Here is a 15,257-nt window from a genome sequence, read left to right as displayed (position 1 = left end):
AAGGAATTTTGTTTTGGACAGGTTGAATTTGAGGTGAGGTGGAAGGAATGGCCAGCAGTGAATACTTCCACTTCCTGACAGGTATTGTTCCTGAAGGTACGCTCCAATAAGCCTTCTGCATACAAATCTCTGCCTCAAAATCTATTTCCTATGCAGTCCCACCTAGGAAAGTTGGTGCCCAAGCTGTCCTAGCAACGAAGCCCGCTGGCCGGCCAGCAACGAGGATCCCATCATTGGCAGTAGGTGAACTTTGGATAGCGCCTGGCATGCTGCAGCTGTGCAGTTATTCAAACTTTCACTGGTAGCGAACTGGGATAGGGCTCTGGTGGAAGGGACACAAGGCATAAGAACTCAGTTCTTTGAGTTGTTTGGGAGAAGTAGTACTTACAAGGACTATGGGATTAAATGGTGCTTCTGTCTGCTACTGAAGGATTGGAGGAAAAAAAAACCCCAATGAAATTCTGAGGGCAATTAACTTCCAATTCAAGATGAAATGTGAAAGCCAGAGGACCTTCTTGGCAGCCTATAAGCAGACTCTCAAATCCCGCAGCCAGATGGAAGCAAAAGTTGAAGATTGGTTCCAGGACTTTATAAATAGTAGCAAAACTCCATAGAAGAGTGGATTCTCAGCCATGCCAAGTCTGTTACACCAAGGTTAGGGTCACGAATGGGAAGGAGTGGAACCCTGAAACTTGAGATGGGAATATCTCATCTGGGTTGATGAACTTGAACCTCTGGAATCCTCGGATTCCTCTGGGCCTGAGGAAGGAAATTTTTCCTTCCTGTGAAAGGCTGCTTACCCTCTTCTACTTGAAGATGATGTATAGACCTTTACGTGATTAGACAACATGAACTTGCTCCCCATAATCAACCCCCATCTTGCCTTCTGGCCATCAGACTAATGACTAGGGTCAAGTAACAGTATAGCCTAGCACTTTCCATAGCTGCTCAGGGAGGAAATGGACTGTATGCCAAGGAGCTGCAGAATGTAGCCAACATGTATTGGCAGGAGCTGGGAGAATATATATGGGACAGGATGCTAAGGATGTTAAATTAATGAGGGTGAGATAAAACGTTGGATAAAGAAGAATTTATGGTTATGAGAGCCTTCTCTGTAACAGGATCTAACATTCTGGGGAATAGTGTTAATTTGCTGCAGAAATGGTTTTTGAGGAAGCTTTGAGAAAGTGAAATAGAAAATTCAGACTGCTTTGGGAGACAGTAAAGGATTAAAAATCTCAGAGACTTGTGTATTCTAGAGTGGATATATTATATAAGTCTGAAAAATCCACTTGCTGACTATGTTCTGCAGAGGAATCCATTTTCTAAAGTGATAAGGAATGTGCTCGTAAGAGCGGCACCAGAATCATTGAGAAACTCCGTGGTGACGATCTTTTGCAGGCCAGGGCTTCAGCAGTAAGCTTTGTCTTTATAAGTCTTCACTACCTGATAGCCATGGGGATGATGGGATCTGAAAGTAACAGAGGCCAGGTGGTAGGACTAAAATCGTCAGAAGCAAAGTGGGCACAATTATCATGAAGTAAAGGGCGGAGTGGCACTCAGAGGAGTCTAACACATAGTAAGTTATGGAGATGTTTAAGAGATGCAGTGTCTAGGGGACAAGGTAAATGGACAACCAATAGGAGTTTTGAGTATTGCTCAATCTGTAGAATAAGAAATCAAGAATGGATGATCAGAAGGCTGAGACCAGCTGCCCCCAAAAGTCATGATTCTTTGCCCAGTTCCTATATCAGAGTCTGTTTTCAAATCAGAGCTCAGTGGATGAAGCCGGTGGAAGTCCTTACCAGAGAAGATTAATAGGGTCTCAGGTACAGACTGTTGATATTATGAATGCATTCTTTTCCATCCTGGCAAGAAAAGAAAATAAGAAGCATTTTGCATTCTTGTGAGATGGATACAGCTGTACACCTTTCTGTTGTTGTCCCAGGGCCATGTTAACTTTTCATCTTCTGTCATAGTGCAAAGGGACCTGGACCACCTGGAGATGCAGACTATCACGTGGTCTCTCATATTTGTGGATGACCTCATTAGACTGGATGAGCCAGAAGGCACAAATATCTTGGTGAACTTGGAAAGACACCTGTGCTCCAGTCAGTGAGAGATAAACCCTATGAAGATTCAGGGGCCTACATCAGTGAAGTTTTTAGAGATCTGGTGGTCTAGGCATGTCAGGACATTTCCTTCTAAAGTAAAGGACAAATTATTGTGATGATATTAGGTAGAAGCTAGACATGAGTAGTGAAAGGAACGCCCTGAGGGAGAGTCCCAAGTCCTTGAAGGGGAATGATAGCGACAGGAGCTGGAAGCAAGGACGGTAATTAAAAAAAAAAAAAAAAAAAAAGCTACACATGGGGCACCCGGGTGACTCAATCAGTTGAGCCCAGACTCTTGGTTTCAGCTGGGGTCACGATCTCATGAGTCCTTGGATCAAGCCCCATCTCTCCCCACCACCGCCCCCTGCACTTAGCAGGGAATCTGCTTGAGATCCCCTCCCTCTGCCCTTCCTCCCCCTCTTCCCGCCAACATGTGCATTCACACACGCGCTCTCTCTCTCTCTCTCTCTCAAATAAATAAGTCTTAAAAAAAAAAAAAAAGCTACACATTATAAGCCCAGGAGCTCAACATCCTGACCTTCAAGACTTTAGGCCAGACAGATCAAGAGCCACAGGTGCAGAACATGCACTCTCCTCTTCTACTTTTGCCCCAGGGTAGCCCCCTAGAGTTATTATAATATATTTGCATTGTGGGCACAGCACCCCCTCATCCTCTGAGAAAGCCTGCCTTGACAGTTCTGATACACATTTGGAGGGTCAAAAACCCCTCCCCCTCCCAACCTGTGGGAAGAGTTTCCCAAATGATTGGAAACAGCGTCTGTTAAAGACCACTCCACTCTAAGTTACAGCTCCTTCCTGCCCGTGATGAGGTCGGGGAATATACATGAGGTTCAGTGGGGTGGAGTCCAGAGCCGACGACCAAGAAAGAATTCTTGAGGCGTCTTTGGTGTGAAATTGGTGGTTTATTAAAGCACGGGAACAGGACCCCTGGGAAGAAAGAGCTGCTGCACCGGGTTGTGAGGGGTGGCTCATTATATACCATGGGGTTGGGGGAAGGTAAGGAAAAAGGGAGGCTGAGAAAATACTTTCATATGTTAAAGAAGACTCACAAGATACCAGAGGCCTTGCCATTGTCAAGTTAAGGTTGTTTTTCCCTCTAGCAAGGCATTAACTTTAAGATGGTTGGGAACTCCTGGAGGCTGCAGATTCTAAGGACATTTAATTGTATATACATTCCCTTCCAGAAGCTAGGTTATTGGTAGAAATGCTTAGTTCTTGTAAACTGCTAAGACATTTGCAAACTGAGGGAGACGTAAGACTTGCAGGATTGTGGTATCTATAGTTAACTATTTCTTTGTCCTTGAGGGCAGCCAGGAGTGCCTGAGGAATGTCACATAAAACCCATGGGGGGGGGGGTTGGGGGTGTCAGTTTCTGCTTTGTCCTCAGCTTGCCTTCTGTTCCCTCATCACCCGGAGAGACCCAATATTATCCAATTGCAAAGCAACCTAGGGGCTGGTTCCACATCAAGGAACCTGCCAGCTCTCCCACCTCGAGAAACTGCTTTGTGCTTGCTACTTTCCTTCTGACTGTCTCTATTCTGAGAGTGGATCCCCACATAAATCATCTCATGGGGAATCCTGGGACTGAGACCTGTGCTTACACAATGCAGATGCTCTCTCACCCCTGATGATTGTACCTCTCACCACTAAGAAGGAAGCACAACACCACATAGATTTCTTTGTGTTCTGGAAATAGCATATTCCACATTTCAACCCATTTACTCAGTATAACACGAAGTCTTCCTGGAGCCGGTGGAATAAGCAGCACTGTTGCTTGGAACTTAAGATCTAGAAGACCTTGTGATGTTGGAAGTATTAATGGCGGGAAGAGCTGCCTTGTGCAGTTTATGACAAACCCCCGTCGAAGAATCACCATGTAGACTCTAGGTTCTGGAACAAGGTCCATGATCTGTACAAAACCTAAAACCCTTTTGAAAATCAGCTCCTATTATGCTACTGGGCCTTGATAGCAGTGGAGTGTCTGATTATGCAACATCATGTATCCATGTGGCCAGAACTGCTATGAGCAGGGTTCTGTAAGACTCACCAAGTCATGAAGCCAAATGGGTCTACCAGCAAGCCATTGTAATTTGGAAGTGGTCCATCTGAATTCGGTACAAGCGGGGTCAAGAGGGCACGAGGGCACGAGTAAACTGCATAAGCAGGTAATCCAGACCCCAGTTCCATTTACAAACTTTACCACTTTTATGGTTTTACCCAGACTTGCCAGAGTGAAAAGACACCAGCAAAACTTTGTCTTAATAAGGGTCTAACTAGAGAAAAAGAACTAGTCTGAGTATTTGACACAAAGAATTTTGTACAGGAAGTCATAATTTATGGGTGCTAGAACAACCAAAAAATCAACAGGGGATGGTGAGGCAACCCAGAGATTAGGGCTGGTGGACAGTCGCTTTGTTCTTGGCTGGAGAGGAGGTGATGTTTCTCGAACCCAGGAGTTAGGGTTATTCCACCCCAAATCTACCCTCATCATCTATAAGCATAATTCTAAGAGGGCCCCCAAGATCCCTACCTCTCTGGTATACATGCTGTGTAGTCCCTTCCTCTTAAGTGTGAGTGAGACTGTGATTATGATGGATTTTCACACACATGATTGGATTACACCAGATGACAAAGGTGAAGGACTTTTGCAAATGTAATTGATGTCGCAAATCAGGAGACTGAGTTAATAAAAAAGGTGATTTTTCCTGGGTGGGCATGGCACTCAGGTGATCTCTAAAAAGGGACTGTACTCTTTCTAAGAAGAGATTCAAAGTTTAAGAGGGCCTATAGAGGGGGCCGCATGGCAAGAGAGGCCTCCAGTTGTTGAGTGGTCCCCAGGCAACAGCCAACAAGAAAACAGAGACTTTAGGCCTACACCTGTCAGGAACTGGATTCTACTAGCAACCTGAATGAACTTGGAAGTGCATCATTTCCTCACTGAACCTCTAGATGAGGCTGGAGCAGCTGAAGCCTTGATTTCAGGCTTGTGAGATGCTAAGCAGGAGACCCAGACAAAATGTGCCAGACTCCCAATCTGAAGAAAGAGTGAGATGATGACTCTGTATTGTTCAAGTTACTGAGTTTGTGGTAATCCATGACGCAGCAATAGTAAACTCATACACGTCCTGTAAATGTTGCTCCAAGTACTTCTCCTTTGTCAGTTGGCATAATATTAAGCTTTGTCAGTAGGAGGCGCTGGAGAAACATTTCAGGAGGCGTTTGGGGTTGTTTCTTCCCCCCCCCCCCCTTCCTGATTCCCTGTCCTCTTACCAGTGCTCCCATAGTCTGCTCTGCCTCTGCAATGGCCAGCTTGTGCTGCATGCCCAGTTTCTGCAATGCCCAGCTTGTGCAGTATCCCCCGGCCAGTAGCACGGGGTACCTCCCTGCAGGCAGCTTCTCCCAGCATTCCCTGGCGTGGCTTTGCAGTGAGTTACAGGGTAAAGCATCTGCCTGGAGCTGGCTCTCCTCACTCCTTCAGCAAGCTCTGCCGGCATGGCACCTTAGCAAACTTCGCCACCATCCAGTGCCACCATCCAGCGACCCACGGCAATTCTGTCTCCAATAAGAGCAAGATCTTAGTTTTGGTGAGGTTGGGAAGGAATGTACTTGGATTCGCGATCTTAGCGCCAGGTTGTCACTGTTTTTTATATCTGCGATTTTAAAATTCTTTAGAGTTCTCTTTATTTCTTACTGGCCACTCCTGCATTACTCCAGTGTCTGTTATAGTGAATAATTCTTTATACTAAACTTTCCCCATTCACATTACTGGGTGGGTTCTCTGTCCTGTGATTGGACCCTAACTGACGTACCTGACAAAGCTGGAATCGTGGTAGTGATGAGGTTGTGGGATACAGGTGAGGTTCAGTGGGGTGGAATCCGGAGCCGACAACCAAGAAAAAATTCTTGAGACGTCTTTGGTGGAAAATGGTGGTTTATTAAAGCACGGGGACAGGACCCACGGGCAGAAAGAGCTGCTGCCCCGGCTTCTGAGGGTGGCTCATTATATACTATGGGGTTGAGGGAGGTATGGAAAAAGGGAAGTTGAGATAATACTTGCATATGTTAAAGAAGACACACAGGATACCAGAGGCCTTGCTACTGTCCAGTTAAGGTTGTTTTTCCCTCTAGCAAGGCATTAATGTTAAGATGGTTGGGAACTTCCTGGAGGCTGCAGATTATAAGGACATTTAATTGTATCTGCATTTCCTTTGGGAAGCTAGGTTATTGATAGAAATGCTTCGTTCTTATAGATCGCTAAGACATTTGTAAACTTAGGGAGACTCAAGTCTTGCAGGATTGTGGTCTCTATAGGTTGACTATTTCTTTGTCCTCGAGGGCAGCCGGGAGTGCCTGAGGAATGTCACGTACATCCCATGGTGTGTGTGTGTGGGGGGGGTATTGCAGGGTGTCAGTTTCTGCTTTGTCTTGCCTTCTGTTCCCTCATCAGTAGGACTCTCCGGCTGGAAGCCAGGGCCAGCCAAGGGAGCCGGTCACTGTGCCAGTTGAGTTGCTTCCTGAGGCAGAGAGGAAGGAGGGACAAAGACCCTGATTTCTCTTTTACTCTCCCCTTCCAATCTCTCAGCCTCCAGTCCCTACCAGTGCCCCTCACTGGCCAAACCCAGCTGGAAGCCACATGACACAGGGACTAGGGAGCACAGACCACTGTGATTCAGGGCACAGAAGGGAAAGGTAAGGAATGGGTCTGTTTAAAAAAAGAAGGAAAGAAAGAAAGAAAATCGCAGGCCCCAAATGGTGTCACTTAGACAGAGTTCCCAAACCAGAGTTTAATACCCAATCTAATTGCAGTTTCAATCTCTCCAAGAAATGTGGCCTTCACCAGTCAGTCAAGAAATATTTCTTTCCATCAGTGCCAAGGAGTCTGTCACCTGGGTCCTCTCCATCCCTCAAAGAAAGATGAGGTAATCTGCATGAGAAGACCCCTTGCTTCTCCCCTAGCAAACATCTTCCTCTGGAACAGTCCTTTTCTTTTGCTAGTAACTTGTTCTTGTCCCCACCCTCTGTCTGTGAAAACCTTCCATTTTGTACACCTTCTCAGAGCGCCTCTCTGCTTGCTAGATGGGGTGCTGTCCAACCCATCAATCGTTTACTAAAGCCAATTAGATCTTCAAATTCACTTGGTTGAATTGTTATTTAACAGATTTGGTGGCAGTGGTGGGATCCATAGCACACTTGTAGCAGCATTTGGAGACAGTGAGAATCACAGGTGTGATATCTGCAAATCCCTTTGAGTTCATTGCCTTTCTTGCGGTTTCCAAGGGTAAGCTCCTCTTGGTCTCAGTTCTGCTCTGTTTTGTGTTTGAACTCTCTGTCTAATCGGCTCCTTTGCAGGGTGGGTCGTCTTGAGCTGGCAGACAGTTATGCCCAGAGCCAACTGCGCTGGCATGTTTGCCTGGAACCCCACTGAGCTGGCCGAAGAGTGTGCTCAGAGCCAAGCCTCTAGACTTTCAGACCACAGTTCTGGAAAACCCCGGCAGGAGTCCATGGAAATTGGTGGTGGTGTGCACAGGGCTTTCTTTTGGCCAGGACACAGTGCTACTATTATATTAAGGTGAAGGTTTGTCTGTCTTATTTTGTGTAAATAAAGGCTATTGCTGGGGCGCCTGGGTGGCACAGCGGTTAAGCGTCTGCCTTCGGCTCAGGGCGTGATCTCGGCATTATGGGATCGAGCCCCACATCAGGCTCCTCCGCTATGAGCCTGCTTCTTCCTTTCCCACTCCCCCTGCTTGTGTTCCCTCTCTCGCTGGCTGTCTCTATCTCTGTCAAATAAATAAATAAAATCTTTAAAAAAATTAAATAAAAAATAAAGGCTATTGCTAGCAGGATCTCAGAGGCTACAGAGCTGCAAAAATTGGTGGGCACGTGTTGCATATTTAAAGGCTGTTAGAGAGCTGGTCACCTGAAGAAGATTCCTGCGATAAGTTGGTCACAGAATGGGTTAGATGGACGCTAGGTCACCCACCAACCTCAAGAAAACTTCCATGCCACGAGGTACACTGTAAGACACACACAATCCACAACCCTGCTGCACAGCCCTTTTAGGTACTAGTTTGGCTCCGAGAAACCTAAAAGTTTAGCTAATGAAATCCTTAAATTCTGAAGAGTCAAGCATACTATCTTCTGGCACACCTGCTTATTTTATGTCTAAGAACTATAATCCCAGAAGTGGCAGATATCTAGAAAGATGAAACAATTTTATTAAAAATAACCTAGAATTACTGTGGCCATGATGGGGAACGTTCAATTAGACACACTTGTTCATTTAAGAAGTGCACTTGAAAGCAAGGGTTCCCAAATTAAGCAGAATGGGATGCCTATTTTTATTTTTTTTAAGATTTCATTTATTCATTTGAGAGAGAGAGTGTGCATGCGTGAGCAGGGGAGGGAGAAGCTAGACGGAGAGAGAGAAGCAGGCTCCCCGTGGAGCAGGAAGCCCAAAGTGGGGCTCGAGCCTGAGGACCATGCTCTGGATCATGATCTGAGCCTGAAGCAGACACTTAACCAACTGAGCCACCCAGGCACCCCCTGATTAAAAAAAAAAAAAAAATTTAAGGCCTTCTCCCCTAAGCTAACTGTACCCAGAGGAAAAGAAGACTTTCTTATGGGTAGATGGATGTGTCAGTCCTTTGATACTATTTAGGCAACAGTCCAGTTCTTTGAGAAACGAAAAATGGCTCTCAGTCTTTTACAAATCTAGTGAGTACAGGACCAGAGATGTGGTTCCAAAACCATTCAAAGACCAATCCTTTTTGCCAATCCCAAAACCTCCCTTGTTTATCTCAAAAGGCTTATAAGTATTATAAAAAGTCTGACCTTAAGAGAAGGAAAGTCCTTCTAGAAAGTGTTTGCATTTCCCCCCTGTACCTTCACACTAAATACACAGTGTTCTGCCTGGTCTTTTCTAGGAATTCTTTATCTGGTCCATCTCCTTAAAATGCAGATTCCTGGAAGGTAATACTTACCAAGTAAAAACAAGGAGGAAAGTCCACTTAAAACTTGACTTGCCAAGGACAAATACAAATCTTAAGTGTCTTCTCCACAAATCTATCTATCTATCTATCTATCTATCTATCTATCTATCTATCTATCATCTATCTATCTATCATCTATCTATCAATATATTAGTATTTTTTTGGTTTTTCAAGGAGTTTATTTGGGCAGATGTGGGGACAGGGAGGCTCTGCATCTAAAAGAAGGTGTTGGGTCTCTTGGTGGTGAAGCATGGCTTGTGCGGGCAAGGTAGGACCTCGCAGGGTAGTGGGAATTTGATCTTGGAATCGTGGAACTGCTTGACTGCTGTTGGGTGGTGCTTGCTGGCTGCAATCTCCTCTGCCTTAGTGATCTGGATCAAGGGGACCTGGGCACAGTGCCAGACACCCATGTCTTGGTAGGACGGGACGATAGCACCCACAGTGGTCAGGTCCCAGTACTACCAGTCTGTGTTGTGGGTGCCACTGTGGGAGTCATAGCTCTTCACCCGCAAGGGGGATTTCTCCAACACCTGTCCACAGTGGACAATTTCCTCTGAAGACTTCTTCATCTTCAGCTGAGACACAAAGTGATGAAGGATAAAAGAAGAAAAATGTTCACTTTGAGCCCAGAAGGCTGACCTATAGTCTGCGTAGTTTTGACAAGGATCAAATAGGGGCTGGCTGCTACATTCTTAAAGGGTCTCATGACTGCCTGTACATCTCACTGCTAGTGAATATTGAGCTGAATGATAAGTGCCAAAGAAATCTTGCAAAAGTAGTTTTACAAGTAGAGCATATAATCACCAGCTTCTTACAGGAAAAATGCAGCTCTTTCTGCTCATGCGTCCTGTCCCAGAGCTACTTTTTTTTTTTTTTTAAAGATTTTATTTATTTATTTGACAGATAGAGAGACAGCCAGTGAGAGAGGGAACACAAGCAAGGGGAGTGGGAGAGGAAGAAGCAGGCTCCCAGTGGAGCAGGGAGCCTGATGTGGGGCTCGATCCCAGAACCCTGGGATCATGCCCTGAGCCGAACGCAGACACTTAACGACTGAGCCACCCAGGCACCCCTGTCCCTGAGCTACTTAAATAAACTTACTAATTTGTTAAACAACATAAAACATCTCAAGAATTCTTTCTTGACCATCACACTCAACAATCCCACAACAAATGTACCAGCAGTCGACTGGGCAAAATATGATTAGGTGCAAAGATGTGCATGCAGTAGAGGGGCGGAGTGCTGCATTTGGGGTTGGGGAGGCAGTGCCTCTCCACCTTGTACTCTCGAAATATGCCTGAGGCCTTCGTGGTGCACTCTCCACTCTTGCCCCCACCCATGAAAGGCCATAAGTATATTTTTAAAAAACTTTAGCCAGGGCATCTGGGTGGCTCAGTCAGTTAAGAGTCTGTCTTTGGGTCAAGCGTCTGCCTTCCACTGGGGTCATGATCTTAGGGCCCTTATATCAACATTAAACATAAAACTTTTATCTATATGAGTTTTTTAGCCAAATAATTTTGTTATCTCTTATAAGATCTATCAACAAAAAAATAATGGCTTAAAAGAATGACTGAATTTGTTTAATGTTTCATAAAGTTTTTGTAAGTAATCTCAATATAATTGTTAAAAACAAGTGGATTAAATAAAAAGATTCAGGTAGGGGGTCAGGGCCCTCTCCAACAATAGTTCCCCCAGTTTTTTTTGGCAACTTAAAAACTTAAAAATTTTGCTAAGTTAAATGAGAGTTAAGCTAAATTCATTAAACATTTTAGATTATGTCCAAATAAGACAAAATACTAGAACACTAATTGCTGAACATAGGTTTATCTACTTTTGGCTTTCTATTAAAGAGAAATTAAAATTATTTGGATATGTTAATGTTACTTTAAGATAAATTAAAAAGACATATGCTTCTAAAAATTTTAAATATTCATTAATTTGCAAATGTAAAATATTACAAGACAGACTGATCACAATTGCTTACTTAGTTTTCAGTATGTCGGGGAGGAAGAATTTCGTTTACCCTTCAAGGTCCTTTTAGCTGGACTAAGAACCAAATTGACATGTGACACATAAACAGGAGAAAATCTAATTTAATGGTAGATGTACATGCAATACACACAGACATGGAAATTCCAAAGACAGTGAGGCAGCATGATGTGTATATAAGCTAAGGAGAGGGGTAGGGTCTGAGGATACAAGGGAGAAAGACCATTAGCAGGAAGGTGAGAAGAGATGTTTGGAAAACAAAGGTTGCCCTGTGATGTAAGTAAGTTACTTAGGTAAAGAGACTCTGTTAATAGCTCTCTTCCTAGTGCAAGCAGGCAGTTGAGGGGGACCTAAACAGCTTTTCCTGAATCTTCTGGGTTTTAATTGCTTTTAACTCAAAATAATGTTCATGCCTATCTTGGCCCTTGGCCCCTACAATTAGAAACCATCTATAAAGAACTTATCAAACTGAACACTTAAGGAACAAATAATCCAAGAAATGGGCAGAAGACATGAACAGGCATTTCTCCAAAGAAGACATCCAAATGGCCAGCAGACACATGAAAAAGTGCTCAACGTCACTGGCCATCAGGGAAATACAAATCAAAACCACGAGATACCACCTCACACCAGTCAGAATGGCTAAAATTAACAAGTCAGGAAATGACAGATGTTGGCGAGGATGTGGAGAACAGGGAGCCCTCCTACACTGTTGGTGGGAATGCAAGCTGGTGCAGCCACTCTGGAAAACAGTATAGAGGTTCCTCAAAAAGTTGAAAATAGAGTTACTCTATGACCCAGCAACTGCACTACTGGGTATTTACCACAAAGATACAAATGTAATGATCCGAAGGGGCACCTGCACACCAATGTTTATAGCAGCAATGTCCACAATAGCCAAACTATGGAAAGAGCCTGGATGTCCATCAACAAATGAATGGATAAAGATGTGGTAGATATATGCAATGGAATATTATGCAGCCATTAAAAAATGAAATCTTGCCATTTGCAACAATGTAGATGGAACTAGACGGTAATATGCTAAGCGAAATAAATCAGTCAGAGAAAGACAGTTATCATGTGATCTCACTGATATGAGTTTGAGAAACAAGGCAGAGGATCATAGGGGAAGAGAGGAAAAAATGAAACAAGACGAAACCAGAGAGGGAGACTCTTAATCTCAGGAATAAAACTGAGGGTTGCTGGAGTGGAGGGGGGTGGGAGGGATAGAGTGGCTGGGTGATGGACATTGGGGAGGGTATGTGTTGTGGTGAGCGCTGTGTATTGTGTAAGACAGGTGAATCACAGACCTGTACTCCTGAAACAAATAATGCATTATATGTTAATTATAAAAAATAAATAAATAAAATTGAAAAATTGGGGCTTAAAAAAAAGAAACCAAGGTTTCTAAGGGTCAAAAATTCTAATTAATATGTAATTAAAACTACTAAAAATAATAAGAGAAACGTCTCCCTATGCCAGGAAAATGAGATATATTTTCAGTAATAATAACAGTAATGATAATTTAGACGCTGCTTTGAGGTAACAAGCTTGAACAATGAAAACTTGAGTAAGTCAAAGGGCCCACAAGGACTGCTGAGCTCAATGCAAACATGCAATGCAAACAGGCTCGTCACGTGACCCACTTCAAAATTGCCGTAGGCCCTAACTGATCAATGACCAGACACAGTTCCTGGTTACCAGAAAAGGGAAAATTCCATACGTTCTCATACCTACTCACTCTGCCCTATAACTGGCCCCTCATCACTGTCTTGTCACAGACAGTCTCTCCTTTGCTGTCCTGCCCACTACTCCCTTGCAGTGTATTCAGTAAACTTCTATCTCTTTTCTTCTGCTTTGGGTGAATCCTTTCACCACTAGCCTCACCAGCCCCCACCTAATTGGGATGCCCCACAAATAATACTAATAGTAGTAGTAATAATAATAATAACAACAATAATAATAATGATAACTTTGTCCTAAAATGAGGTCGGTTTGAAATGAAAACACAATGTAACTGTGATCCCAGCAGCTTAAAGGCTGCATATTTCTAACTCACTGACCTGGGCCCTCTAGCCTATAGCTTGACTAATTAGAGCTGCTTTGAGATTTCAGCAGAACACTGACCCTGGGGAAACAAGGAACAAGGTATTCCTGGAAGATCAAGCTTGACCACATTAGTAAACAACCTTTTCTAATGCCAGCAAGTCCACTTGAGATCACACTGAGAGTATTTCCCCAGCACGTTGACCCTAACACTTCGCAGTGCCTTCCTCTTAAAAACCCTCTGCTTGGTCGGGGACTTGGAGACGGTTTTTGGACATTAGTCCACCATCTTGCCAGGTTGCCTGGCCTCATGAATAAAGCAACCTTTCCTTCTTCTTCTTTTTTTTTAATGTATTCGTATTTTTAGAGAGAGAGCTAGTGACCACATGAGCAGGGGGAGGGGCCGAGGGAGAGAGAATCCTAGGCAGACTCTGCACTCAGTGTGGAGCCCCACAAAAGGCTTGAACTCAGGACCCTGAGATCATGACCTGACCCAAAACTGAGTCAGTTGCTTAACCGACTGAGCCACCCAGGTACCCCTAGCCACCTCTTCTTTCTGACTAACACTTGTCTCTCAACTATTGGCTTTCAAGGGTTGAGCAGCCGAAGTTGCATTTTAGTAACAATAAGACAAAATCAGAATATAGAAAACAAAAGTCAGAGGTTTATTTAAAAAAAAAATCTTAAAAATTTTAATGTGTGGTCAAGTTGGCTAAGATTAAAATAAATTTAATTAAAAATAAGTTTTAATATGAAAATTAAGTTTGTGCAAAGTTAAAATTTGATCTTATCTCTGCTAAAAGAACAAAGTTTTCTTGGACTTTTAGTCTGCTTTTGATAAGGTTTTATAAGTTTCTTTACCTTTTAAGTATCAAGTTTCATAATGATCCATGATCCTATTTAGATAAATGCTTGAAAACCTTTTTTTTTCACATTTTTGGCAAACTTCCCCAAATCAAAATTTTTAAAGATTTTATTTATTTGAGAGAGAGAGTGCGAGCATGAGAGGGGGGAGGGTCAGAGGGAGAAGCAGACTCCCCACTGAGCAGGGAGCCCTATGAGATGGGGGACCCTATCTCCGGGACTCCGGGATCATGACCTGAGCTGAAGGCAGTCACTTAACCAACTGAACCACCGAGGCACCCCCAACCCCAAATCAAATTTAAAAAAAAAATTTTTTTTTGACCTGAAATATTCCAAAAGAGCTGTAAAACTTATTAGGCTTATTTGCGATGTAAATTGCATATAAAATATTGTCAAATAAATAGTATTAAGCCTTCTTTATATTTGTAAGATTGTGGCACATGTACATAAGGTCCATTCTGCACAAATGGCCCCTTATTACCACACTTTTGCCATCGTAATGTCCTCGTGATATGCAACAGTCTGCATCTGAAAAAGTTAGCATTAAAATAGACACATAGTGGTTAGAAATTCAATAAACAGTCAGGACTATGAGAAGCCCAAGACAGCTGCTTGCTTCTTTCTGGCTCCTTGACAAACCCCATTTTTCAGTTTTCATATTCCGTCACTCACCATAGTATATTAAGATGACTCAGATTATGAATAGACGTTACTGTAGAGACTTCTATAGAATTTTAACACCTGCAACTGGACTTTATTAAGCTCCCACTTAGTAGGAGTTATCAATATGTAGTTGTCGTTGTATATGTGTTTTTCCGGATGGGTTAAAACCTTTCCTTGCTACAAGGCTGATGCCCTCACAGTAAAACAAAACAAAACAAAACAAAAAAACTGTTAAAAAAAATGTCTCCTACTTGGGTTATACTTTCCATCATCTCCAGGAATCAAGGCACCCACTTCACTGGACAAATCATAGGAGCCTTAACAAAACCTTACAAAATTCTAGAAATTCTGTCAGTATACAGCCTTCTACGGATGCCTGCTGTCTTATGCTAATATGACCAGCTGCTCTAAGTTGCTAATGTTTTATCCTCAAGCCTGTCATTAACAGGTTAAGAAGCCTTCCTGGATCCTAATGAAAAGAAACCCATCTGTTATAGTCTAGAGCCTGATAATTTGGTACTGTAAAACTTCATCAGAGGAAAACAGCCGTTAAAGGGATTCTCCCAAGTGCTCT

The 15,257-nt window shown here is 43.4% G+C and overlaps 1 pseudogene; it reads right to left on the bottom strand.

Moving 5' to 3' along the window:
- Nucleotides 1–9,233: 9,233 nt before the first annotated feature.
- On the bottom strand, nt 9,234–11,634 carry LOC103656592 (annotated as a pseudogene).
- Between the last annotated feature and the right edge of the window lie 3,623 nt (nt 11,635–15,257).

The sequence above is a fragment of the Ursus maritimus genome, unplaced genomic scaffold, assembly GCF_017311325.1.
Source record: "Ursus maritimus isolate PB19 unplaced genomic scaffold, ASM1731132v1 scaffold_35, whole genome shotgun sequence".
NCBI classification, from domain to species: Eukaryota; Metazoa; Chordata; class Mammalia; order Carnivora; family Ursidae; genus Ursus; species Ursus maritimus.
Note: the sequence above shows the minus strand (reverse complement) of the source record. Positions and strands in the feature narration are given on the sequence as shown.